The sequence below is a fragment of the Pipra filicauda genome, unplaced genomic scaffold (assembly GCF_003945595.2).
Source record: "Pipra filicauda isolate LSUMZ 115617 unplaced genomic scaffold, ASM394559v2 scaffold203_size1373443_pilon, whole genome shotgun sequence".
NCBI lineage: Eukaryota > Metazoa > Chordata > Aves > Passeriformes > Pipridae > Pipra > Pipra filicauda.
The window spans coordinates 229973-256810 of NW_024104314.1; the positions used below are offsets into that span (position 1 = coordinate 229973).

General features: G+C 40.5%; 1 long non-coding RNA gene across 1 annotated transcript in view; it reads right to left on the reverse strand.

Annotated features, from left to right (window-relative positions):
* The window catches only part of LOC113990098, a 240914-nt gene that overhangs the window by 119133 nt on the left and 94943 nt on the right, over positions 1 to 26838 (reverse strand). The window contains exons 15-16 of the long non-coding RNA XR_005563376.1: positions 20169 to 20269; positions 19950 to 20089 (exon numbers count right to left, since the gene is read on the reverse strand). This is a non-coding gene — a long non-coding RNA (uncharacterized LOC113990098). The remainder of the gene's footprint in view (positions 1 to 19949; positions 20090 to 20168; positions 20270 to 26838) is intronic.

A 26838-nucleotide genomic window follows, 5' to 3' on the forward strand; every position in this document is an offset into this window, starting at 1 on the left:
GAAGTATATTTCTTACAAAAGCAGGCTGCTCCTTTCTCCAAGCACTGCTCTTCCTTTGGACATCAGATTTGTACTATTTCTCAAAGCTATTTCTACTCCCCTGCAAATTAACCTTTACCAGAAGTATTATTCCAAAATGTAATGCTCTCAAGTCCTACAGGATTATCTGGTGGGTACAATACTACTCACCATGGCATCTCAATCCACTTTTATAAAGTATGAAAACATCTAGAAGCCTCACTCAGGGGAAATGCATCATTACATTTTCTGCTGCTGAGAAAACAGCTCTGCCTTGTTCTTCCACACATTCAAAAAAAAGTGAGAGGGAAGAACATCAAACCAATTTTCCTTTCTATTTCTTAAAGGATAAAACAGCTTCTACCAGATACACTTGCAGAACCGGAGGAGTTTTTCTTAGGAAAAAGTTATATGGCACATTTACTGCTGGGCATCCAGAGCAGAGTTACCTTGATGAAACTGCTCTGTTGTTTTGCCGTTTGCTAAACATGCAGAAAGTTCATTCTGTTCACCTTTGTGTCCCATTCATAAGTGAGCTGCTTAAACAACTCTCCATTCCAAGCTGTCTCCCTGCCTAATAAGTTCTTTTATTGACAGCTTGCCAGCAACAGCCCTAAAGTCAGCCTGAGAACATAAATACAGCCTCTTGAGCTTGCTTCAGTGTGTTAGAGGACGCTTTCAGTACTGTCGACAAAGCTTTAATGGTGTGAACTCAGAGCTTGAGTACTACTGAGCACTCCAGCGATCAACACCCACAGAACACTCAGAGTTTCATTCCAAAAGTATTTTAGGAACCCTTGAAATCAGAGGCTTTCTCTCTGCTCTGCAAAAGCTCATTTTAGAAAACAATTTAGGCCATTTTTAGTTGCAGAAATGTTGAGATAACCCTGCCCGCGGTGCCATTCTCCTGTCGCCTGTGTTTCCACAATGTCACACTTTCAAGCCGCCTGCCTTTGCTGTCCAGAGGGTCTCATCTTTCCAAAACACATCTGAACTGCCATTAACATACAGTAAAAGCAACATTTCCTGTTCCAGCTCCATCCTAAGCAGCTCAGGAGATGGAACATGTCTCACCGGCCTCGCTGCCTGCTGGGTGTTGTTATCCTTTGACTAAACCTAGAGAAGGCTCAAGGCTGCTCCAGCTCACAGGATGAAACGTGAGCCACGCAGCTCGGGGAGCCCTCAGCCAGCTTCCCTTTGACCTCCCCGTGCTTGTGAACACGGCTCATAAAAACCCCTGGGTCACAGCAAGGAGCTCTGAACTTCTTTACCTCATACTTTTCCATCATACAGAGCAATAAACTGTTTTGGAAAATTAGCGTCTTGTGTCCCATTCTTGCTCTAAAGCGTCTGTCGTCTCCTTTTCCGTGAGCTTTGAGCGCATGTGCTGCAGCACAGAGCCAGCACGGAGCCCCCACGCACTCCCTGTCCCAGCTCACACAAACTTGGGGCTTTAGGGCTTGCCTACAAACAAAAGTTTTGCTCGTCTAACAGTTTTTTAGAACATCTAAAGCAGTGCAAAAGCCTGCACAGAGGAAGGGCTACTGGTTTGCGACCATCTTATACAAAAATCAGACAATTACGGGTTGATGCAGCTATTATGGCAACCTCCTGATTTAAACTAATTTGATGTAAGCTGGTTATAAACCAATTTAAGTGTGTCCAATCAGAGACATACACTGGTTCAGCTAAATGGATTTTGCAGCTGAACTGATGCTGCTATTGTGCATGGACAAGCCCCCAGGCTCACGCAGCCTGTTTCTCCATTGCTTCTGTCTGCTTTCATTTACACCAGGACAGTAAATGCTCCCAGTTCCTGGCAGTACAGCTGAATGCCCACGCAGAACAAGTGGAATGTTAGTACAAACCCAGAATTCTTTCATTTCTCCGTTCCCAAAGAAGAAAAACATTAGTATTTTATCACGCAGGGTATAACTCTTACTGACGAGCCTCCCACGGAGAGAAGTCAGGCATAAGAACCGGTATAGGAACAAAAACACACAGTCTCATGTTTCGGTGGCAAAGGATTGTCATCTGCAACCACAAAGCCCAGCTTACATCTGGACTAATTCTAAGGAAATGGAGGTGTAACCCTCAGGCAAAGCCAGTGAAAATGAGCAGAATTAGGTGCAGTATCTGCAAGCGTTCCTGGAGAGCAGGAGAGCGACTCCCTGGCCCCATGACAGCACACAGGCACTGTAAGAAAAGGGAGAGCAGAAAGGCTGGTGCACAAAGGGACCTTGCCATGATTTTCATTTGCTCTCCATCTCACACTGAAAGCCTTGGCTTTGTGCAATGAACACAGGGTGTCCCTGTGTGGTGCTGCTCTGATCTCAGCTCTTCACTCAAGCTTCAGCAGCACTGTCCAGGAGTCCCACAGGAGCGTGATGCTCCTCCCGGCTCGTCAGTCTTCTTTGTGATCTTATTTTTCATGACTGTGGCATCTCCCCAGGCCTCCTTTCCTTCTGACCCAAGCAACGTGGTTCATCATTAATCATCTCCCCCTCTAAAAACCTGCTTCTATTAATAAGAACAGATTCGTCCTGGGAGTAAAGACCCAGATGAGACCATCCCACCTTTCCTGTTCACTGAGTTCCCAATGATTCAATCCAATATATGAAATTCAGACAAGTTTGAAATGGCCACAAAAGCTTGTCCTTAAAAATATTTTGCTTTCTGTAAAAATGTGGGGAAACCCCAACATTTTTATTGTAATTGAACAGTGTTCCGAATTACATTTTTAAAGTTTTTCCATTAAAAAAAAAAAAAGCCATTTTTATCAGAAGATTCTAAGAATTTCCATGTCAAAGTTCTACAGGGTTGAAAAGGCATTTCTCATCCAAACCCAAAACATTTTGCAAAAATATTTCAACCATCTTAAACAGTAATGCAATTTTAGAGTGCACAGATATAGGTCCAACATAATGATATATTAGAATGTTGAGCTATCACTGGTCTGTGATACTACAATCTCTTAAAAGCTTGTAGCATTTTAATAAGAAGTGAGACCCAATTCAAAGTAAAGAGAAAACCCTTAAGCTCAGAGTAGACATATATAAACTGACAAGCTGACTATATTATCTAAACTGCTGTTTTATAGCTGTATTATGCACTCAATCTAAAAAAAAAAAAAAAAAAAAAAGGGAACATAAAAAAATGTATAAAGATAAAGCACTAGTGAGGGGTGGAGCTGTGTTTTTTTCATTAGATACATTCTTTGATTCCCCTGCCTAAAATGCTGCAGTCAGCAGTAGCTTAATTCTAAGTTATAATTAGGGTTATGCATTAAACCAGGACTCTTGAGCATGTCTAACCTAAAGAAGTTCAATGCATAAATGAAAAACAGACCTGTGGCTGGCTGACTTGGCATCAACTAGGATACCAATATATAGTAACAGAATAAATTTAAAATGAAAATTAAATGTGGTCATTACAGCTTAAATTGATGCTATATTTGCCAACTGTTTATGAAAGGAAAAATTAAAGATAAGCATGATTTTGGAGGAGGCAGTGTGACCTGATACACAGCAGCTTGCTGTGACTTGGGGTGCATTTTAAAATAATTTAACACCAATTTTTCAGTCTACAAAAATGAAGTAAACTTTTTTTTTTTTAAGATTAGTTTCCCCCAGACTGCACATAGCATTTAAATGCACAACTGCATGGTACATTTTAGCTAATGAAAGACTATTTTTAACTCTCAGAAATTTTGTTGCTTTACAGCACTGGTTATTAACACCAGCAAGTCAGAGAGTAAAGAAAAATTCAGATCTGCAGGAGACTTAAAAGCCTTAGAAAATTAAGTGAAGATGCCTTTTGATAGGATATTACTATCCTTTCTATTTACTGCACTTTGTATTTCTGGCACAAAAGGTAGAAAGTATCTTTAAGGACAGTTTCCTTCAAAAACTGAACAAGACAGTGAACTGCAGAGAGGACCTTTTCCAATTTTCTGCCTTTCAGCAAATACTTCAATTGGTGTGAAACACATTATTTTGGGATGCTCCTAAGCCCTTTTAAGGTATGATGTTGTTTAGCACCAGTATGCATTTCACAACCGTGCAGCTTAATCTCATGCAAATCAAGTATTAAAGTGTGCAACTGCCACGCTAATAAAACCAGAATCACGGAAGGGCAAAACTGGATGTCAGCAGTGGCTGAGCATGGCTTGCATGTGACTTACGACTTGGGGATACACCTTTACATACCAGCTGCTCTCTGGATATTGGGAAGAATGGCCACAGCCTCGATTTTCTCTGTTCCCAGCAAGGGACAGGCTGTAAGTGAAGCATTCCACGGGAGACCGCTGGCGTTGGAGCAGCGATGAGCAGAGAGTCCCTCCACTGACCTCGATCCTACAACTCCCTTCACGGTGAGCACGTTCCTCCATGTGTTTAAAGCTCTGCAAAGAAGTGTGAGCTTCTCTGCTTCTGTGCAAATTAGGTACAAACCAACAATGGAAGCACTATTTAGAAAAGGTGGAGGCTTCTGTTTTGTTTTGTTTTTTCTTTTCTTTGTGATGATATTTACTCAGTAAAGAAACAAGGTGCTGAGTTTTCCAGCAGTAGCTCAGCCATTTGTATGTGGCTCATTCAAATATATAACCTAGTGTTTAAGCATGTGCTTAAATCTAAGCAAAAGAAGTCCCTTTGAAGTCATACCATAACAAGACATGCACTAATGTTAAAACACATATTTAAGTGCTTTACTGGATTGGGGCCAGAACGCCTCGCTTGCAAGATCCAGCTTCCAATATGTAGGCTTAGATCTTAATTTACTAAGGCCTGATCTTAAGGAATAAGATTTTGCAAAACTGAAAAAACTTGCTTTGTTATCACATCCATTACCCTTCTGAGTCCCTTGGGTCTCAGATAGGCCCTGTGGACATGCCTTTATACACGGCTGCTGCAACCACACCGAAAAGTTGGCCAAACTTCAAAGAACAAAAACTTGATTTTATGTGTGTGTGTATAAATATATATATACACACGTGTGTGTGTGTACATATGCATGACATGCATGTGTGTGTGCATATGTATGAACTTAAGAGGCAATGAACTAGAGTTAAACAATTGTTTTTGTAAGGTGCATTGATTACATCAGTGATGTTTCCTAAATAATTGAAGGTTTGCTTTGATCTTTGATTGTAGGCTTGGCTTTATGACAGCTAATGTAAGTATCTTTAACTGATTCCATCCTACACTTACCTATTATACAGCCTAGCACAGGGTCACTGCCGTTCATCTGACAAGAAAATGGGTGAATTCAGGAAGCAAATCTAGCAGGAAACTATTCCACCGAGGAGAGGGATGGGATTCAGGTTCCTGCCGGCTTTAAATCTCTGAATTGAATCACCGTGATGTCAAACCATCCTCAGTGCTGATGCCAGGGAAGCTACCTGAGCGGGCAGGTGGGGAGCAGGGACGGGCTGCTCTGGGTCACCCCTCTGCAGCAAAATCTTCCTCTGTCGAAACAAATACTTCAGCTAAAGGATACAAAAAAGGATTCTTATGTAAAATAACTCCTTTCCTTAACATGGTGCTTTTTTCAGATACAATTGCCAGTTAAGGAGATGGAAGAGGTTAATCATCCACCCAACTGACTGCAAGCAGCCTAACAAATAAGCAGAGATCAGCCCAGAGGCCCTCAGCGCATGTAAATCAGCATCGTTTCATCAAGCTTGGAGCTTACACCATCATGCACTCACTCAGGATCTAAAACCCAAATCTGTAAATGAAAATGATGCTAATTACAGTTCACCACCGAGCAGCACTACCTTAATTTTAAGGAAATGAAGGAAACGGGCTTGCTCTGTGACAGTCGATATCATATTGCCATACAACTAACTTAAAGTTGTATAAGTTAGATTATAACTTTTGAAGAAGCAATTATGATTTTATTGCACCCACTCTGCTGATGATTAATGCAGAGAGCCTAGGGGAAAATGCATCCTATCATTTGCTAACATGCACCATAATTATGCATACCTCTCCAGGTACTGTAATTTAGGACTTAAAAAGCAACATTCTGAACGAGGACTGCTGCACTTGTAAAACATTACAGATGTGTTATCATATAAATGAGGTAGCTTTGACATGATAGTGTTCTAATAAATCCTCAGCTAAGATTTGGAGACAAGATATGTCAAAAGCAAAATCCAAACTGTCTCTTAATCTTCTACATAAACTGTTTATTTTTTCTGAGCCCTACAATAATACATGTGTCAAGAAGGCTTTGATGATTTCTAGATTAAAGTACAGTTGGGTTGGATTTTTTTCCCCCTTTACAGGTCATCTTGAGAATGCTCATTTTAGTTAAATTAACTCAGCTATTTGCAGGTTTCAAATGTGAAGCAGAAAAACCCCAGTTTTCCCCAAATTGGGAACTTGTGAGATGAACTTCATAAATAACAAACAAATTTCACTCCATTTCAGTGAAAGTTTTTAAATAGCTAATGCTAAATGATCTGTCAGCCAAAGAGCTTCATTTCAAACCATTTGCAACAAATCCAGAAGAAGAAGAAAAAAAAAAAAAGGCAAAACCACCCTACTTTGTATACAGTGAGATGAATTTATGACACTCCCCGACTTATGTTCATTCTGTTTATTTTTTATTTATAATCACAATACTGACATGATGTCTCAGCCAAGATTAGGACCCCATTTTGCCTCACAAGATACCGGAGAGGAAGTTTCCCCCTTGCACAGCTGAATGTACAGTCCAAAAAGAGAAGTTTGGGACAGGGAATAGCAGAAAAGCAGCAATATGGCAGGCCCACTCATAGATAAGAAGCTGGGAATAAAACCTGAATTTCTCACTGTGATCTGAATTAAATCATGTTTCTAGGTGTTCCTGATGCTACCCAGCTACATGTCCCTCATAGCCAGGAAAAATGTTGGTTTTCTTTTCAAAGTACTCTGCACAGAGCAGATCTCACACACAAAACTGCTCTGGGCTGCTCCTGGAATAAAACAGCAAGGTCCTTCCGGGCTTTTAGTGGGACATTTCTAAAAGCTGCCTTGGTAAGTGTTAGGGAAGGAATAAAAAAAAAAAAAAAACAACAACCCAAATAAACAGGAAAGGCAGGATTTAACATAATAAAGCGTGAACAGCAGTTGGATGTTATACCAGCATCTGCTCTAATTATGCTATGTGAGTGGTTCAACTGCATTTTGTGGTTGACTGTGCTGAAAGCCTCCCATAAGTTGAGCTGGTAGAATTCTAGATTTATTGCTATTCAAAATCAACGGCTAAAATCAACATATATGTGTAGTTATTCATTCCAACTTGCATTGTCAGCCATAATTTTTCATCAATTTCATATTTTTTTGCCAAAACAACAACATAAATTTAAAAGCTTTTTAACAATGTGACCACAGATTAAAAAAAAAAAAAAAATCCAAGAGAGCTATTCTATTTGATATACTACAAACACCCTAGTTCCCAAAAGCAGATTGTTTTCAGGTGTATTACCCCACTTCTTGTGTCCAGTTCAGATTTTTCAGCCAGCAAACAAAAAAATCTTCATTGTATTCTTCCACTTGCCTGAAAAAAACAACCTAAAGTGAGAAAGTTTTATTATTTTTATTTCAGTTTTCTGAAAATATTTTGTTTGCTATTTGCCTAATTTTGCTTGATGTGAAAACAATCAGATCAAGATCCTTTCTTTTACAATCACTGTTCTTGCAATTGTTCTGGTTGCTGGTAATGTCTTTGTAGAAATAAAGCACATCCAGCTGTCTGAGGTGCTTGTAAAAAAAATTTAGTTTGCCTTCTGTCTTTGACTTTTCAAAGAAAACTGAGTGTACATAAATTCAATATTCACATACATTTCAGACCCGGACAGTTCTCACAACACCTGGTAGTAGGCTCTGAAAATTATTGCTGCTCATTTTTCCAGAAATGCAGCAATCTCTTCACTTCATGATCTCCTCCTTCTCAGGGAGAAATTAAACCCAGTCTCAGTTTTCTCACAGTCACATTAAAAAAAATTAACATTTTGTAGGGCTATTTAAATATCCTGTCTTGCAGAATCTGTTACCCTGTTTTGCATTGATAAAATAGACCTGTTTTACAGAAGAACTTCTCAGGAGGTTTTTATAATTCTGATCATTTCAATATTTATCTCCAACACTCCAAAGACATAACTGATTACTTCCAATTTGATGTCACATGGAAGACACTGGAAGATTCAGTTTCCTATAATCAGAAAAAGAAGGATTTTCAAACTTCATTAACAATACTGAACAAAAATCAAAGAGGAAGCGATTTTGCCCTGCAGAAAGTGATAGAAGAGAAACAAATGATACTTCTGCTCAGGTCAGCACAGTCTCTAGAGATTTGTGCAAAACCAACTGATACGTGCCTGAAACAAGAAACAACAGGAATCTCAACAGGTGCTTGAACTGGATCCCTGGCAGCCAGCTGCATGCAAAGCATCGCTTCACTGGGTTGAAACAGTTTCCTCAGCACAACTGAGTCCTTTCAGAACACCATTTACCAAAAAGACCCAAACTGAGAGATTTGGCTGCAGCAATAGTTGGCCTTAGATACCCTCTACACTTACACCTTTACTGCAGGAAGCTCCTCCAGTTCCAGTTCATCATCAAGACAGAAAAAACTAGATGGCCAAATACTTCGTAAGCTAGCTCTTTTTTGATTATTATTTGGAACAAATACGCAAATTACAGAATTTCAAGTAGAAGTAAATGTTCTCATACTGCAGAGCACGCACTAAAATATGTGCACGCGCCATCACAAGATTTGCTTCTTTACAAATATGGCTGAACTTGTTTCCATAATGGTTTGTGTTTGTTCTCTTCCCTCTTCACATTTAGTTGATGTAAATTGTAGGTTTCATGTGCTCTGAAAATGATGTTCACTTCATCAGCATTTCAGCACTATTTTATCTGTATATAAAGATCCATCCTCACCCCTAAAACTCTTCTTCACATTTTTTACCTCAGATTCTTTATGCTTGGTGCAATACTCTTCCAGTGACTTCCTCCTCTGACTCATCCCCACGAACTAGCACAGCAATTTTGCGTGCCACTCAAGCAGGTTCTGCACATGTGTGGTGTTGCATCACTCCCTGTTGGATGATTTAACAGCACAGCATTGCAAGGTAACCAAGATCATCACGACAAGGTTTTGGAAGAAAAGGACAAGTACCCAAAGTTGATTGCACTTACCATTTTTATCACCTTTTCAAACTAAAGAAATTTATCCACCAATGTTCGTGAATTTAAACAGAGCTCCGCTCTGGTTACACTAAATAAAGGAAATAATGTCCTTGCTTTGTGAGTTAAAGAATAAACTGTCCTATGATGGTTCCCAGGGACTGCTGGCTGTCTGGGTAGACTTAAACCAGCCTGAACGACCTGCTGAGGATCAGTGAAGTGCAAAGCTGACCTGGCCACAATTGTGTTGAGTGCTTCTTGGCTACAATTCAACACAAGACTCTATCTCCTCTTAGTGCACGGGTCATATCCTCAAGGCTGTTCTGATGATTGATACAGACATCTGTCAGCATCTCTGGCCTAAATGCCTGACAGGAAAAGTCAATACTCACGATCATGAAATCACACAGAAGTGACAAAGTGAGCAAAACATATTTCTTACACAAGGTGAGATTTCACACCTCCGTTAATCCTTCAGAACCACTTGCAGGGATTTTTCCAGGTGAAGACATGAGTTTGATAAGAGGTGTGAAGCAGACAATTTTACACTGATGTTACTGACAAAGCAACTCTGTATCTCCCTTGCTTGAAATCCGCCTTTGGAAGTCTCCAATAAAGAGAAGAATGGAAAATTGGGAAATATATACTGATGGTAACACAGTGGGATTTTAGTTCTGTCTTCTTCCCCCTCTTCTACAAATGTACTGGTCAATTCAAACATAGTATTGACATTAGATCTACACGTGAGGTGTTGGGCAATCAGAAAGAGCTTAAGCTTTAGAGGGAGGTGCACAAATATTTGTCACTAGTGACTTGTTTTATTTCCACTGTAACTGCAATCCAAAAGTTTCAATTTAAATGTCTGCTTCCACAGGGGAAAAGAGAAGAGGCAAAACTGAGGGATGACAAGACAATCTTCCCACTCAGTAAACAATAAACAATAATATATCCTTTATATGCATTTAGGCAAGATGGAGTTCACTGGTTGCATTGGTGTAAATGGCAAAGGGAGGGCTGGAATTTTGAACCACAGACTTCCCTTTGCTGAAGGGAAGCAAATTTTGTGCCAAAACTGTGTTGGATGGTACTTGCAGGAAGCCCCACGTGTTATTATTTGGACGTGAAGTCATAGGTCAAACATGCATCTTCCCCCATTGAGTAAAAAAGAAAAGCTAGAGTCTTGTAAATCCCAGTACCAAGACTGCCCTACATAACACAAAGTATGAAATGCCTCAGCCAGGCCCAGGTCTGCTCCACAAATACATCTGCAGACAGAGATGCCACAAGATGCCGTGTGAACATTTCAGGAGGGCAATACTCATGAAATCCCCAGGGATCCAACCCCAGCACTCACTGCAGTAAATGTGTGTGAAGGCAGGTGCATTCTTCATTCTTCAGTTTTTGTCAGAAGAGAAAATATAAGCAGGTGGCACAAGAAAAAAGGTGTGTGGGAGCACAGAGCACAAACACTGCCTGCACTGGAGATACCAAAGTAAGAGAAGGTCAACCAACAGTGCGATTTGCCAACACACTTGCACATCTTTGGGCAGAGGTGTAGTAAAAGAACAAAAGCATTTTGGTATTTTTCAACTTTTTCTTTAAAAAGAAACCCAATCATACTAAGGAAATATCCCACCAGATAACCAAAAGGTTACTCGACAATAACTTCAATTCTCACTCTGGCACACTAGTCATTCCCAGTCCTCCAGGAATCTGCTGTATTGCTCTTCTGAGAGTTCTCAGAGTCCCAGCACACCAATGGAAGGTGGTTAAGTTACACAAAAATCTCTGCAGTGTTGCTTAGGAGCCAATCTTTGGAGTCTATAATGAAAATCAACATCTGTGCATTCCAGAGACTTTGAACTTCAGGTGTTTCACACTTCCTGCTACTCAATTTATGGAAAATGCAAATGAAAGTAAAGCAGATAAATGTTCTTTAACAACAGGAGGGTTTTGTTGTGTTTGAAATCGCATTGTTCTGAGGGAGCAGACTAATTTAGCCACTACCCAGGATACCAAAGGTTATGCTCATAGTGGAGACAAAATAGAACCTGCATGTATTTTGATAAGGTTACATCATCAGGACAACAGTAAAAGCAGCTTGCCATTTCTGTGCAGACCAGTTTTCAAGCAGTAGGTGTCTTGTACTCCCCCCTTAATAATGAATCAGGCTGAATGACATTTGAAATGGCAATAATTTCCCCAGGAGATGCAGCTGCAATCTTAGTATTTTCTGTTCTTGCTCTCAATCTGATTTCTCTTATCCACAGTATGAGGCAGCTGAGTATAATGCAGGAAACATTATCAGCAACAATGCTACAATTAATGCTGAAAGAAAATGAATATTTGTCTACAGAAGAATAGGTTTTAGAATACCTAGGGGAACTACTGTACTTTGAAAATGAAGACGTTTTGTGTGTTTATTGAAATGCACTCATATTTCTGTGGTTATACTCTGACTCGTTAACCATATCAAGGTAATAAGTGCATAGGCAGTTTTTACTGTCCTGTATTAAAGCTGTTTACTGAATGCTAAGTAGTTGAGGTCTATTCAGAAAACAGCCTATTTTGGCTGTAATCCACCTACATGTTTCCACACCTCACTTCTTCCATTATTAAGTCCATAACTAGAGAGGTCATGATCATTTCTCTCTGATTCAGAGCTGCAACTGCAGAGGACAACCCAATGTGCAAAGGAGTCCTACAGCGGCAATACAGAACCAAATCATGGAAATAGAGTTTTGTTTCTATTATTGTTGGATATGAAGGTGGACAGACACGGTGGTTTCCCATCTTTTCTATCTCAGGGTTCCTTCTTTTTCAGTATTTAAATGCCAGAAAGACTAACAAGTGTCCCATTCAGCTCCCTGATGAGATGGGATAAAGAAACAGAAGCTGTCAGAACATCCAAGCCTACAACCAAGGCCCAAACTGAAAGGTGCTATTAATAGAGAGAAATAAGCAACTAGACTTCAAACAGCTCTGGACACAATAAGGCTTTAGAACAAGCTAATGCCCCCTTGACCATCTGCATATCATCAATCAGGTCATCCAAGAAAAAGATCTATAAATAACCTATCTGACCAATTCTGAAAAGGCTTTTGATACAACCCTTCATAAGTGCAAATGGCCACATTCAGACCACCTTACTTGTAAGCACAAGAGTCATTTGTCCCTAAAAAGCAGCTGGTTGGTCAAAAATCTTTCATGCTCACATTTGATTGCATCCACTGAACAGCACAAACAACAAACCACAGTGAGCCAGCTGCAATCCCTCACCAAGACCTGTGAGCACCAGCAGAAGAGCACAAGTCTTGCCCCAGAAGGTCCATTCTCCTGGCTGGAGGGAGGTAACTTGTCCTATGTAGCTCAAATAAAGTATAGTCACATAGTTTTCTGTTTATCCCCTTAATTTGCTATATGAGGATTTATCATTTAAATGATCCCAGAATAAAGGAAGGCCCAAATGCTCCAGGGAGCAGCCCCTCAGTGTCTGGAGCATGGCTCTGAAGCACAGTGCTAAGCCAAAATAATGACAACGCCGAGTTTGCTTTCAGTGAGTTCTTGTAATGAGCCATGTCATCCAACCCAAAAATTCAATCTGAGTTCTCAAATCCACCATTTCCTTTGCCTAATATGAACACTAAGGATCACCCCATCCCTTCTCCCCCAGGCCCACCAGACCAAGTCATACTCCCCAAACCAACAGACAGTTCTTATCGACATCCTGGAGTTGTGGGTCCAGCACTGACAGTCTGAGAACTGCCCAAGACCCTGGAGTACAAGAACATGATCAAAATCCTCTCTGACATTCTTAAGGAATTCCTAAGGAGGTCTTTAATAATGTAGCCCTCAGGTTAAATAAATATCTTTGATCAACAGGGCATAGTTATTTATTATTCATTTACTTCTACGCAAGAAATACAGGTCACTGCTCAACCAGGTACTGTCACATTCGTTTTTAACTCATCTGGAGATAAGTCCTTATTTATTGGAAATGATCATAATCCCATTGGCTTCAATAGAGTTTCATGAGCTGAAGTCATCAGCTAATCCATATCATAGTTACTAACTGATGATCTTTCTCAAGCAATTAAAGCCATGTCCCTCAGCTGACATATGGTTTCCTATAAAGAATTCAGAGTTTACATGGGGGATCAGAGGTTCCTCGAAGCATTATGTGAAGATAATGAAAATCTGAGAATATTTTCTCCATGAATAATTATTTTGGTTTAAATGTTTTTCACAAAGCCTAAACACATTCAGCATTTCTTCAGTTTGTTTTCAGTAATAATCACCATCTTGATTTTCAGTGGATTTATCCTGGTTCACCAGTATGCTCCACCTATGGATCTGCTCCACACAGTCACTTGCATTTTAGTGGCTGGGCTGATACAGTTTTCTTTCTTATTTGCTGTAGGGTTTTTTTTCTATCCTCATGAGCTAAAATAATAATGAAACTCTACTTAATGCTTGTATTGTTTTCCAAAGACTACTTTTCGCTGAAGTAAGTGTGGGGACAGATTTTTTTTTTTAATGAAATAATACTGTTTACTACTGAAAATATTTAATCATAATTACATTAAGAAACATACATAAAAGCTAAGTAATAAAATAAAATGAGTTGGAGAACACAAAGGGAGGAAAAAAGACAGAAAGGATTAAGTAGAGTCATATAAGGAATAGATTCTATTTAATGAAAATTTCCACAGTGTTCAACATTTTTATTATGGTTAATAGCACTGTGCTTCATTTTGTCTGCAGTAATTGTGTATCCTTAATGAATGGGCACTCTTATTTCCCCATTGAGCACTGACAGAAATTAATAAACCTAATTCTGTAGGTTTAAGTTTAATTCTAGTGAAATATATAAAGCAGTTACATTTTCACTTAGCTACTAACTGGAATAGAAATGGGTTTAAGCCTTTCAGCAGCTTAATAGGGAACAAATTGGGTTTTCTTTTATTTCTTTTTTTTTTTTCTTCTTCAGTACTTGGGTCTATTTTTGTTGCTGTGTACAAGAAAGGACATGTCACAGCTGGTGAGGCTGAACCAAGCCTACAGTGAGTGTTGTTAATTTATTTTTTTTTTTAGTATGATTACTAGACTTTGTGCCAGCCTTGTTGTTAATGATTGGTAAAGACCATCTCCTTGGTTTACACTTTGATAGAGATCAGGAGCCACAGGAAACTTCAGACTGCCATCTAGAAAGCTCAGCTCTCACAGCACTCTGAAGACAAACTTCCAGGTTCATTCCTCACCTGGTCACACCAGGTTGCAAGCACAGAAATAACCTGGAGCCGAGAAAGAATTGGGTGAGAGAATTGGGTGATTTCCTGCCTTCCACCAAATTTCAAAAGAAACAGAGGAGTCCCATCTTGAATGTTATGTGTTGGGGGTACACAGACACATCACGTGAACAAAATCCACACATCTTCCCAGCATAGAACCTCAGCCCTGAGCCCAGCATGGAACAGATGACACTTTCATACAGCTTAGACCCCACAATGTAAAACATTCCTTGGTCTCTGCAATGTTCCCTTGCTAGCAGAGGGTTGGGTGTAACAGTTCAAAACTGATACTGAAGTGACTTTGCAGGAAGGTAAATAACCCAAAAGCACAATCTGGAATTCAAGGCAGAATTTGACAGTGAGACCCTGAGGTGCAGCTGCTGCCGAGACCCAGGCAGTGAAACTAATGTGGGCCTTGTTTCTTTTTGGATTAGCAGTTTTTAAAAGAAACTCCAGGTGCTGAAGGGAGCCATTTTAAGAGGCACCACTGAGTGCCTGAAGGACTTGGCATGTTCACTTTTGGAAGAACCAATATTGCGACCACAGGTGGGCAATAGTGAGACAATCACTTTCTAAAATACATCATTTTAGAAACAAGAATAGAAACATCAGTCTGGCATCATGACAAAAGTGTTCTTTGGGGAATAATTATATGGATTCTTCGTATCCTACAGTTTCACTTTAGAGTGGGCCAAATCCCCAGCTGGTTTAGATCAGCAGCTGATTTACTCCAGCTAAAATTCTGGCCTGGTATTTCATTTCTGTTATTACCTTATCTTTTACAGTCCCCACTGTCCTAATTTATCATCTGCATTAGAAATCGCAGGAGCACAGGAAGGGGTAACCACAAACAAAGGAGCAAAGACAGGGAAAACCGAAGATTAGAGCAGAGCCACGTCACGGGCTCTTCTGTGCCCCCATCTGTCCATTTTTCCAGACCATGGGACTGAAATATAGTTGAATCATACGTAAGGATGCGGAGGAGGCGGTGAGAAGACAGCCAGAGGCAGGAATCAGGCAAGCAGAGGGTTTTGAAGTTGTTACATGAGAAGACGTAGGAGGGCAACAGGAGAGAAGATGAAGCTGGTGGTGGAGGAGGCTGAACTGTGCAGAAGCCACAGCAGAGGACATGAGGCATGGGCAGGGTCAGCCTGGGAGTTGGGCAGATCCTCTGTTCCTCCTTCCACTTTGAGTTTGACAAGATGTACCTACTCAACTGTGAACCTAAAGGAAGGTCACAAAACCCCGGGTACGCAAAAAAAACCCCACTGCTAAGAAAGTTAAAGAGCAATTATAGGACTTCCTCCTTCTCTTTAGGCTCTAGCACATGGAGCTGGAATAGACTCTGAATGCAAGAGGAGTTGTTCCAGAGAGAAGTGATGTGCTGTTGCATGTCTTCCCAAAAGCATGCTTTTCCCATGCACCCCCTCCCCAGGAAAGGGCAGCTGCAAAGCCTGCCCTGAGCTGGCTCTGCCAGTTTCTCCCTGTTCTGTAAGCCTCAAAGGTTTTCAAGTTAAATATTTTGTGAGAGATTAGCGTCGAAAAGAAACAAACACTTACTAAGCAGCAACAGGTAACACCCTGCAAGACAACAGACTCTCTTAAAGCCATATCCCAGTGCCTCTTCCTGCTCACACAACCTGTATCTCACAGTGCATCAACTGTGCTGCTCATGGGAATGAGAGGAGTAAGGCAGGGAATTCAGGAGCATTCTGCACGGCCACTCAGGGCTGCCCAGTACCACCCTTGGGTGAAATAATGTGGTTTAACGCTGACCAGTCAAGATCCTGGGCCCAGGGAGGGTAATTTGCAGATCCAAACGTCTGCAAATGGCCATCAGTATTGCAGAGAGGGCTGAGGGGAAATGCCAGGCATTTAGCCACAGACTTCACTCCAAGGATGCCCTGCTCAGTCTGGAGGAAAGTGTCCTAACCATGAAAGAGCTGAGTAGCAGGAATTGGTAACAACAACTTTCTCATGAAAGCCATGTAGAAAAAAATTTACTTTTCCCAAAGAGTACCTGCCTAGCGTCTGCTGTCTAGAGAAAAACATTTTAGGTTTTAGGTATAATTTTTTTCAGATGTTTTCACACCATGATGATTTAATTATTTTTCCCTGATCAGCTAAATAGCTATTTGGTTAATGACAAATAGCTAACAGCTTCACTGTAATAATCCATATATGAAAGTTGAGGTTACATCCTTCACTTAGCCAAAGAAATGCATTTTTCTGCCCCGTTCCCATCACTGCTCCCATTTGTAGCAGACTAATAAAGATGTCCTGTTGCACCAGCCACCCTGTTAAGTAACAGGGTTGAATTTCCACCCATTTTTCCTAATGGAAAACTAGCAGGCATATACCTCTGCTGCTTACCTACTTTACTGGTGTCCCAGAGGACACATAGATGTTTAATTTGGAGAGCATATGCATATAAGTTATTATTATAAACTGGGGTTTCATACTTGAATTTTACTTTTTACTTGTGTCCCATCTTTTATGCTTGCCTTTAAAAACAGAAACCTAGCATGCCATGTTCTATTTAGAGAACTGAAGGAACAGCACAGGTGCAATGGAGACTGGATCTACCAGCTGAAATTCAAGTTTGTGCACTGTGACTGATTTGCCATCACTGACAGGACCTGACAAAGAAAACACTGGCTCCTGTTCCAGAGCTGCACCTCCTAAAGATCTGTGCAATTATATGAAATTAATATCTCTTCCTTTCTTTGGACAAAACTGCTGTTTCCCCAAGGCTGTATTTCAATCCATGTCCTACACATTTCCCAAGCAATGGAATATTGACATGCAAATCTGACAGGCCTACTCCTTGGTGTGCCACATTTACAATCTGCCCCTACATGTTGCAGACCAAATTCCACCACCTAATATACAATTTTCGCCCTCCTGATAACACCAACACCCAACACCCGCAGGAGACACAGCTCTCCTGCAGCCATAAGGCTCTCTCAAGAATGAACTACCTGCTCCAGACACAGCTGGGGGAATAGTGCATCAACTCCTTCTCTCCCTGATTTTTAAATCAACTTTAATCACAGCAAAACTCTCAGGCACACGTGTCAGCAGTGTTGTGAAGCTGTAGAGGATCATGTTCCTGGGCCAACTATACACAGCACTGGTGACACAAGTGAAATGGAAGGGACCTGAGTTTGAGCAGAAGCCATGTCTGACCCCAAATGCATGTAATGACATCATAATTACAGAGGGAGGGTCAGAAGGCATCCAGAAAGGAAGGAGGAAGAGGAGGAGACAGGCAAAGAGGGAAATGATAAAGGAATATTGTCTCAAGTCATCACAGAGAATTAGTCCACTAGGATAATGTCCGTGCATTACAGGAAAGCTTATTTGTTCTTTCTGGAGCTCTTGGGTCACATCTCTGCAGCTCAAGGAATGGCTTGTTCTCCACTGCAGTATCAGCTCCTTTGACCAAGGCAGGAACAGCAAACTCAGACTTCAGCCTGAGCCTTACCCAGCTCTCTTTGCACAGAAGAAATATAATTAAGGTATATGGCTCTGAGAGCAGAAGGATGAACGTGGATAATACTGGTTGAGCACTGAGAGGTGGAAGAAGTATTTCACCTGTTTTCCTCCCCCATGATCTGTTTTCCTCCCCCATGCATGCTACAAGCCATAAACTACATAAGCCACAAGCACCATGGGATCCAGACTTTGGAATCCTACATGGTTATGTTTATTCTCTTTTTGGATCTTTTGTTTCTTTTTTTTTTTTTTTTTTTCACTAAATTTAAGTAGAAATTGATGTTTAACTCCAGGAGCACTTGAGGACATGCCATGAAGGCTATAGTCTGCTACTGTTCCCAGAACAACATATTTCAAGGAGGGAACAAAACAATCAATGAGGTAGCCTGACATGAGACAGTCTGGAGGCCCCACATTTGGTTTAGTGTTCATGACAACAATAATTAGCCAGGATTAATCATCATAATGTTTTTTTAAAATTTAACTTGCAAGTGCAAACCAGTTAGCTCAGGAATTTTGCCACCAGAATTTTAGCTCCAGTGCAGTCCACAGTGATCACACTAAAAGCCTCACCTCTTTAATTAACCTTCAATGGTTTAAATAAAATAAGTTGGTGGGACACTATTGATTCATAAGAGATCAGTGTCTGTACACACCATACGCATTTTACACCATAGCATTTTCCATGGAAGTCACAGATTGCCATGGAGACTAAATCTTGCCTTCAGCCATATTTGTAAACTCGCTTCAAAACAGAACCTTGGCAAATATGCCCTTAGCTGTACTAATCCTGATTAAGAGAGATTTTGAAATTTCTCATAACTGATAACCTGAGAATCTAAGGCATTATTCAGGGAATATCTGGGACACAGGATACTGTAATAGGCACAGTGGCATCATGTGGATCACTGACATCTATGAGACCGAACCAACACTGCTTAAGTCCAAGTGGGGACTTCATATTTAACAATAATTCCCAGTAGACTTTTCCTCCTTGAACACCTTCAACTGCTGCATGAATGCAGAAGTTGTCGCTCTTAATTGTACAGCAGAGTACACACCAGGACCATCACGAGAGGCTGTGAACACAAACCTCTCCTGGGATCAACAGCAGCTGAGGGCAGGGCACTTCAGCACAAAAAAAGTGGCCTCTCTTCTATTCACCCCAATCTCATTTTATTCCCTGCCACCAAGTCTGCATTTTATTAAAGCAGAAGAAACATTCAAATCTTCTTTATGCAAAGACTCCTCTGCATAAGAAGGAAAGTTATGGTGTTTAATTTAAACTCTTATTTTAAACAACAGTCTTTCAGGTATAAACACAGATGCCCATGCTAACACTGAAAGTCACTTATATTAGATTAAACAAATAGTCAACATCAACTACTACTAGGCACTTCAAGCCTGAGCAAGTAAACTCTTATTTAAATGAATCATTGGGTCATTTTAATCAGTTAAGTGGCCTAGCACAGGAATCTCTGCCGTTCCTTTTGGTTTCAGGAGTTTCCCTACCTGCACTCATCGCTACCAAAATAATCCCTCTGCTCCACCCAGCTATAAAGCCCTAATTTGTCAAAATCCCTGAACCAGAAAGTGAACTTTAGTGGGTGACAAGCCCCTTGGAAACTGAAGGATGACTCACGATCCTAAACCTGTGCTGCTGGCTTTGTATTCTTTGTCATTGATAGGCAATTTTAATGACGCAGATGAAAGTTATACAAAGCATTGAATAGTACTCAATAAATGATTGCCAGTGTACTACACAGGCATTTCCCAAATAAAAAAATGTATTTGAAGCACCAGGGGCTTATTAATTCACTGGCTGTTACTTTATCTTACCATGGGATAAGCTGGAGCAGAGGTGTAAGAAGGAATCTCAGCTTCTGTTATTAAACTGTCTGGAAGTGGAAATGTCCCAGAGGAGGGTACTTGGTTCCCCACACCCATTTATATATACACACACCTTATGTGGCATGTGTTCAAAGCCTCTGTTCACAAGTGGCATGTTGGCACAACTGGGAAGGTGCAGCCTCTTCCTAATTCAGGTTCTGTCATTTGTGTGTCCCTCAAACTTCTAAAGGTCTTTGCTCCATCTGGGAGAAGCTGTGGAGAAACGGACAAAAAGGAGCTCCAGAATGAAAATCACCATGCAAGGAATGAAACAAAAGAAATCTGAACACACCTGGAACAGCAAGGCATGGCAGGAAACAGCAAGAGGATGCACCATTCTCTCCTTCTTCCAGAGTTTCAGGAAGGTTGTTGCTTTGTTCCTCATTTTTATCCCTGAAAGAGCAAAGAACTCCTTTATCACAAAGCATAATACTATTGAAAATATAACTGATAGAGCTTGGAAAGATGTGAATTACAATATGAGATGCACAACTGAGAGCTTCCTTTGGGGATGGAAGGTCATAAGGACCTTTAAGGTACTTGAGTTTTAAAAATATCTAAAATTTCTCTTCTTCAACCCTTGGCTAAGGTTTCCACAACCCCGCACCTCAGTGATGACAGAGGATTCAAGGTGCACAAAGGTATTCCCAGGGGGATGAATCCCTGCAGGAGCATGGCCATTGATATCTCAGAAAACAGAAAAGGTTCTAGAAATAGATTCTGTGGAACCACTATACTTTCAATGCAAAAAAAACGCAGAAAAGAGGAAAAGTACATCAGAATGAAGTGATATTTCTGTCAAATAATACTAACAAAGGTCCAGGAGATGTTTCTGATTTCCTGCACGGCCTCAGTCAGGACATTTCCCTCACCCCTTTTCCCATCATTAAAACCAAAGGAAATGTGTAACACAAGTGCAAAGAATTCTTCAGTCATTAGCAGTGGTTGGGGCTGAAATTTCCCCTTTTCAGGAAGAAGTGAGCTGTGGAAAAGCTTAAAAAGAGGGTTATATTTTAATCACACTTAAAAAAAGGAAACGGCAGGCAGGCTATCTATTCAGTGGGAATGCAACAAAAAAACAATTGTCTTACAAGGGCAATTGAAAATCAAAGTGAATGAGTATTTATAGCAACTGAACTGTTTAAAACAACAAACTGAAACTGCAGCACCAACTACTTCACAAAGTCATATTCTTGAAGAAGGGGGGAAAAAAAGATCAAAGATCTGCAGGCAGCCAGCTCTGCATACAAGTGGCTTTATCAGCTCTTGGCTGTGTTAAAGGGAGTCAGGCATCCTGAAAGAGAAAGCATTTAATGAGGTGATGAACAACACTTTCTTGGCCTTAATTATAAGGATAGGACTAAGCAACAATAATTGCAGGATAAATTATTGTCAAGAGATATTTCCAAACAACAACAAAAAACCCCATGTCATTATCAAACAATTATTTTAAGTCTCATTTACATATAAAAAAGAATAAGTGGAATAGTCCTCTTTTTCTTTTCCATTTGTGGGGGTGGTGGAAATTTTCAGGGTGGTGCATGGGAATTAGACGCACTACACCCAATATTGCTAATGACAGATTAATTCTCTGCAGATCACTCTGGGAATTGTACATTTGTATCCAAGAGCAGAATTCAACACAAGAAAAACTCAAATCTCTGTGATGTGCCCCCAAAGAATCACATGTATTTAATAATAGGAACAGAAGAACAACTTCCTCACAAAGTAGCTTTTGAACGAAACGGCAGAAAAGTTCCATTTAGGACAGAGAGAATTAAGCTTTAGGTCTAGTAAAGTAGCTGTGCACATAAGCTACTCAGACCTTATCAGATGAGCCTTTTAAAAGCTCAGATAAAAGAAATGAGATGTATACAGTAGCCTTGAGTCAAATAGGGTTTCAGGAGCCAACAAGTGTATGTCATACAAATAGAGACAAAATGAGATCATGGCAGTTGCTCTGGGGCATTTATCTCAACACCACTTTGTGCCTACAGCTCCCAAGCAGTGGAAGATCAGGAGGTTTTTGGCATTAGGAGTGGTGCAGAGCCAGGTCTTCTACTTTCCCACATTAGCAAATGGAGCAAAGTACCAGGCAGATGTTCAAAACGGTTCCTGCTTAGCTATTAAAACAAACACTCACATTTGCCAAAGAGCCCAGAAGAATACTGGTTGCCACTGGTTTCTGAACTTTTGTTTTTTTAATCCAGCTGCTTAAATCTGCCATTACCGACTAGTCATTCTGGGTGGCTAATCCAGAGTCCTGATGAAGAGATGGATTTTTTTTCAGAAGTTGGAGGAGTTTGTCTCATGGAAAATAGAGTCCCTTAGAATTGTTTTTAGTTATCCCTCAAAAAACTGGTTGTACCAAAGAACTGGTTGCTTTGAAAAATGGCAATCTTTCTGTCATGTATATGTACTAAGATAAATTAAATATATACAGTGGTTGTGGATAGAGCACCTACAAGGAAACCAAATAAAATAAGGTTATGATATTTTAATGTCTTGCAGGTATTTTGGCAAGTAGCTTACCCACAAACGATGATGATCAGTTATGCTTAGAACAGACTAGCATACTATCATTTGAATAAACACAATTAGACATTTCTTTCACAAAAAAAAAAGTATTACAGAAAGCTGGGTACCACCAATGTTTTTGCTTTGGTTTAATCCAGACAATAGAGGCAGTAATAAGTATTACTGTTCAAGGAAAGCTTATTTTTCTTCTTTTTCAAAACTCTGATAGATTTAGCCAAATACTTGAAACATCCAACACTTTTTTCTAGAAAACAGGAATTCATCAGTGTCTTTTCTACCACAAAATTATGACAGCAAAAGCATAATTTGGGCAACATAGGCTCTATCTGTGCCAGTTTTATCAGGTACTAGAGATCCAAAAGCCGATTTTCAAACTGGATAAAGACAAAACCATTTTAGACATTTCACCCGTTAGTAAACAAAATGCAAAATCCATTGCATAAATTATACAAGTAGTTTTCCACTTTTATTTCAGAGATATTTTGAAGTCCACAGACTACTCCAAAAGAATATACACAGAAATATGGCAAGAGCAGTATTCAGTAGGCTTGGATTTGCTGTAGTTAAGTCTGTCAGATCTATAAGAAAAGCTCCATTAATTTAAAGCCCTTCTCAAACACACAGCCCCAGCTCACAGCACAGAGAAATGAGTGTGTAAGGTGCAAACAACTGAGAAAAAAGTCCTGAGATTCTATAAATGCTTATAGAGCTGCAAGGTAATAAGACACAGGCAGTTTAATCAAAAGTCAGTAATTTCCAAGATTCTGGCCAAATCAGTGGGATATGATTCAGACTCTAGATACTAATTACTTACAACTGTGATGATTTTAGTGACAAGGACAGAATAAATATGTATTTCTTTCTACTACTTTGCTTACTGACATGAGATGGCACACTAGCAGCTTCATTTCTGCCCTTATTGTGCTCATTGTAAATTAAAGCCTTGGCTCGCAAAATACAGAGAAACGCACAGTTCTTATTTCAAAAGCTCCCTCTAGCTTCTCCTAACTGTTCATTACCAGAGTTTTCCTGATGATCTGCTAGAAAAAGCAGCTTAGAGTCAAAGGTGGTCTCATCAGAGAAACACAAGCGCATATTGTATAACCAATTTCAAGTAGGTTTTTAATTTGTAAAAGCCACACAGTTAAGATGACGTTACAAACCCACCCCCTTCTTTTGATTCGAGATCAAAGAGATTTTTAGAAAAGTGACATAACCCTTAGATGTCCCAGAAAACCACATTTGCCACAATTAACCAGCTTCAGTCTCCAAGCCTCAGACACACAGAGGAGCTGGAACAGCGTGTTCGGAGCAGCGAGGTTTTATTGCAGTTGTGGGCACGTTTGGAATAAACAAGCGCAGGTCAAGTTCCCCACGGCTTCGTTCCAGCCTACAACAACCAGGGGCAGATGGTCAAAGGGAGCTCAGAATGACTGATCTGGGATTGCATCACCAGGTCTCAAGGCAGTGCAAATCAGCACAGCTCTACTGAGCCCGCTGCGGTCCCATTGATCCGCGCCAGGGAGCATCCGATCCATCGATTCCAAACACGGCGGAGGCCGGTGACACAGCACAGGTGAAGTGCTCAGATGCAGTGATACAGATGCTTCTCTTCATCCAGGGACAAACTAAACACTCTGGTGACTGCCCTGGGGTCTGACATAGTAGAAGCAGAAAGAAATGCAATGATTGAGATTCTACAGAAAGAGGAATTAAGGAGGTGGGAAATCTGAAGTAGGCTCTATCTGCAAGCCATCCCGGAGTACTCTCAGCCAGAAGGCTACCTCAGAAATCCTGCATACAATGGCCTCTGATAAAACTTGAATCAAGACAGGTGGAACAAGGTACCTGGTTTCAGAGATGCCTAAGGTCTACTTATTCTTTACCATAAAACTATTAAAGAACAAATAGATGCCACCACATGTATTCCAGAAAGATGAAATGGGAAACCCATCAAAAAGACGGCACATAAATAATGTAAACAGATGAGGGTGTTAAGTAATCTTCCAAGAACATGGATAACTCCTATGAGAGAAAGGTGGTGCTTTAAAATTATCTTCATTATAAAAGAAAAAAACCAGTTTGCTGTGGATTATCCATAACAGTTGCGTTCAAACAACAAAGGAGGGCTTTAGCTGCAATGGCTGCATGCCAGCAGAACAGAAGAGGACACTGGAAGTGTGGAAGAAACGTGTAGTACAAATGCACATCTAACTCTGCCCATGGCTTCAGAGGCAAAGCAGCACCATGAGCAGTCACCTTCACTGCTCTCAGGCACCAGGCTGAATCCCAGCACGTAGGCAGAGCACACACACAAGAACATATCACAGAGATCAAGTCCTAGCGTTGCCAATCCCCACTGGGTAGGAGCCTCACTCCTACTGATAATTCCCTTTTATCTTCAGCAGTAGAGCACATGCTTTTAGAGCCAAAGTCCAGTTCCACTGTTATGGGTGTATGAATAGGAAAGATTGTGGCTACTCAGAAAGCATATACATAACCTTCTATAGTACCCTCTGTTCCTGCAGCACGTACAGGCTGATATCTATAGATATCAGATCAAATAAAGACATATCAATCCAGCAGCTGCTACTGCCCACTCAACTACCACCCAGGGACTGGACTAGAAACACAGATACCTTTAGAAGGAAATGGAAATAAAGGGGAATTTCAGTCATTTTGCAGATTATCACCAGAGGAACTATGGCCCACATCTTGTGAAATGCTGATAGAGATGAGTAGCAAATAACGCACAATCTCCCATATTCTTTTCATATATTTTAACTTCATCCTATCTTTCTGCACTTTTTCAGAGATCTAAGATTTCACAGCATTAAAGCGCTCTGTGTGCTATCGGAAGGGATAAAAGACACATTATGAGTTTAAAAACTGAGAATTTCATGGGAGAGTTAAAATTGTCACTAAGGGCACACCAGAAAGAATTACTGATTTTTCAGACTGCTCTGACATCAAAGGATTAAATAAGAAAACCAAAGTCTTTTATAAACTCAAGCAAACGTACAGACAATGTCAAAGCTATTTGGTCACAAATTGGAGCCATCATTTTCACTTTGAAGGCCTGCACAAGAAGCTATTCTGCACTGGAACTGCCACAGAAACTGAAGGGAGAAAATGAATGGGACGAGGGAAATATGGACTTACAGGTCTGAAAGAGTGTAAAGTGCTATGCAGAAGCAATATTTATATGAGACACCTGAATGCTAAAGACTTTATTATTGCCCATCACTGACTGTGATATATGGGCTGTGGTTGTCACACACATGGAAGGACAAACCTGAATTGGATTGCCCTCTGTGGAATGAAACTGTTTGTCCCTTACAGGCAATTATAGTTCCTCCTCATCATCACTGGAGTGATCTCACACCCCTCTTTGTTCAGTGGCTATTTGTGGATGCAGGAGAGGGTCCATCACCTAACAGAGCTGGTAAGAAAGCACAAATTATGAAAACATCAAGTCCCTATTCTGCAATACGCAGAGGACTGAAACCAAACTGGACGGGGTTCAACAATAAAAGCAGATCAGAACAGCCTCAGTTTGTCTTGACTTTGTAAATTGCTCTAACTGGAGATTTGTATAAAGACCACCTGCCAGCCTAAATTCAGTGGGCTCACTTGGGAAGAAAGCTCTGAGGGTCTCACCTGGGACAGATTCAGACCTTCAGCTTCTGCAAGATGACCTGCCCCAGCAATCTCCACTTGCATCTCTCAGTCTTCACTGTTCTCATAGCAAATTACATGGTTTTGCCCCAGCACGTTACAGTTACTACTGCAATTACTTACAATAACTCATAATCATGAAGACAGCAAAAACTCTGTTAGAAGAGAGGAGATGGAAGAGGAAACTCATGCTCTGAGTTCAACAGAACTGACGAACATCTGCTATCAGGAGTGCCATGGAAGAGGCCATTGGCAGGAGTAAGTAGCCATGAATCTATGCCACCTGCCACCAGAACTCAGCATCAAATCCATCTGTACACACACAAATATCCAGCAAATTTCTTCTCTAACCAGAGAAAGCAGTGGGTCCATTTAACTGATTACATTCCCTAGAAGTCTCCCAGCATTGGTCTTTTAATGTATTCCTCTCTAAAAACATTTGCTGTATGTATATATTTCCATTTTCCTGGAGATTTCAAAAGAGTTGGCATTGTTAACTTTGAATATTGCTAGTTAATTGTGGGCAAGAAAAGACAAATTATGAGCAGGGGAACTGTTCTGGGAGGATTTAGTGTATTTGAATAATTTAGACCCCTGCCGTTAACGTGACAGGATTGTTTTTCTCTTGCAGTAGCCTGCTGCTACAAGAATTAAAACTGTCATGGCAGGCTACAGCTTGGGCTAGGCCTTAGTAATGAGCTTTATCAGTCAATAAATGATTTTATGCACCAAATTAAACTGTAAAT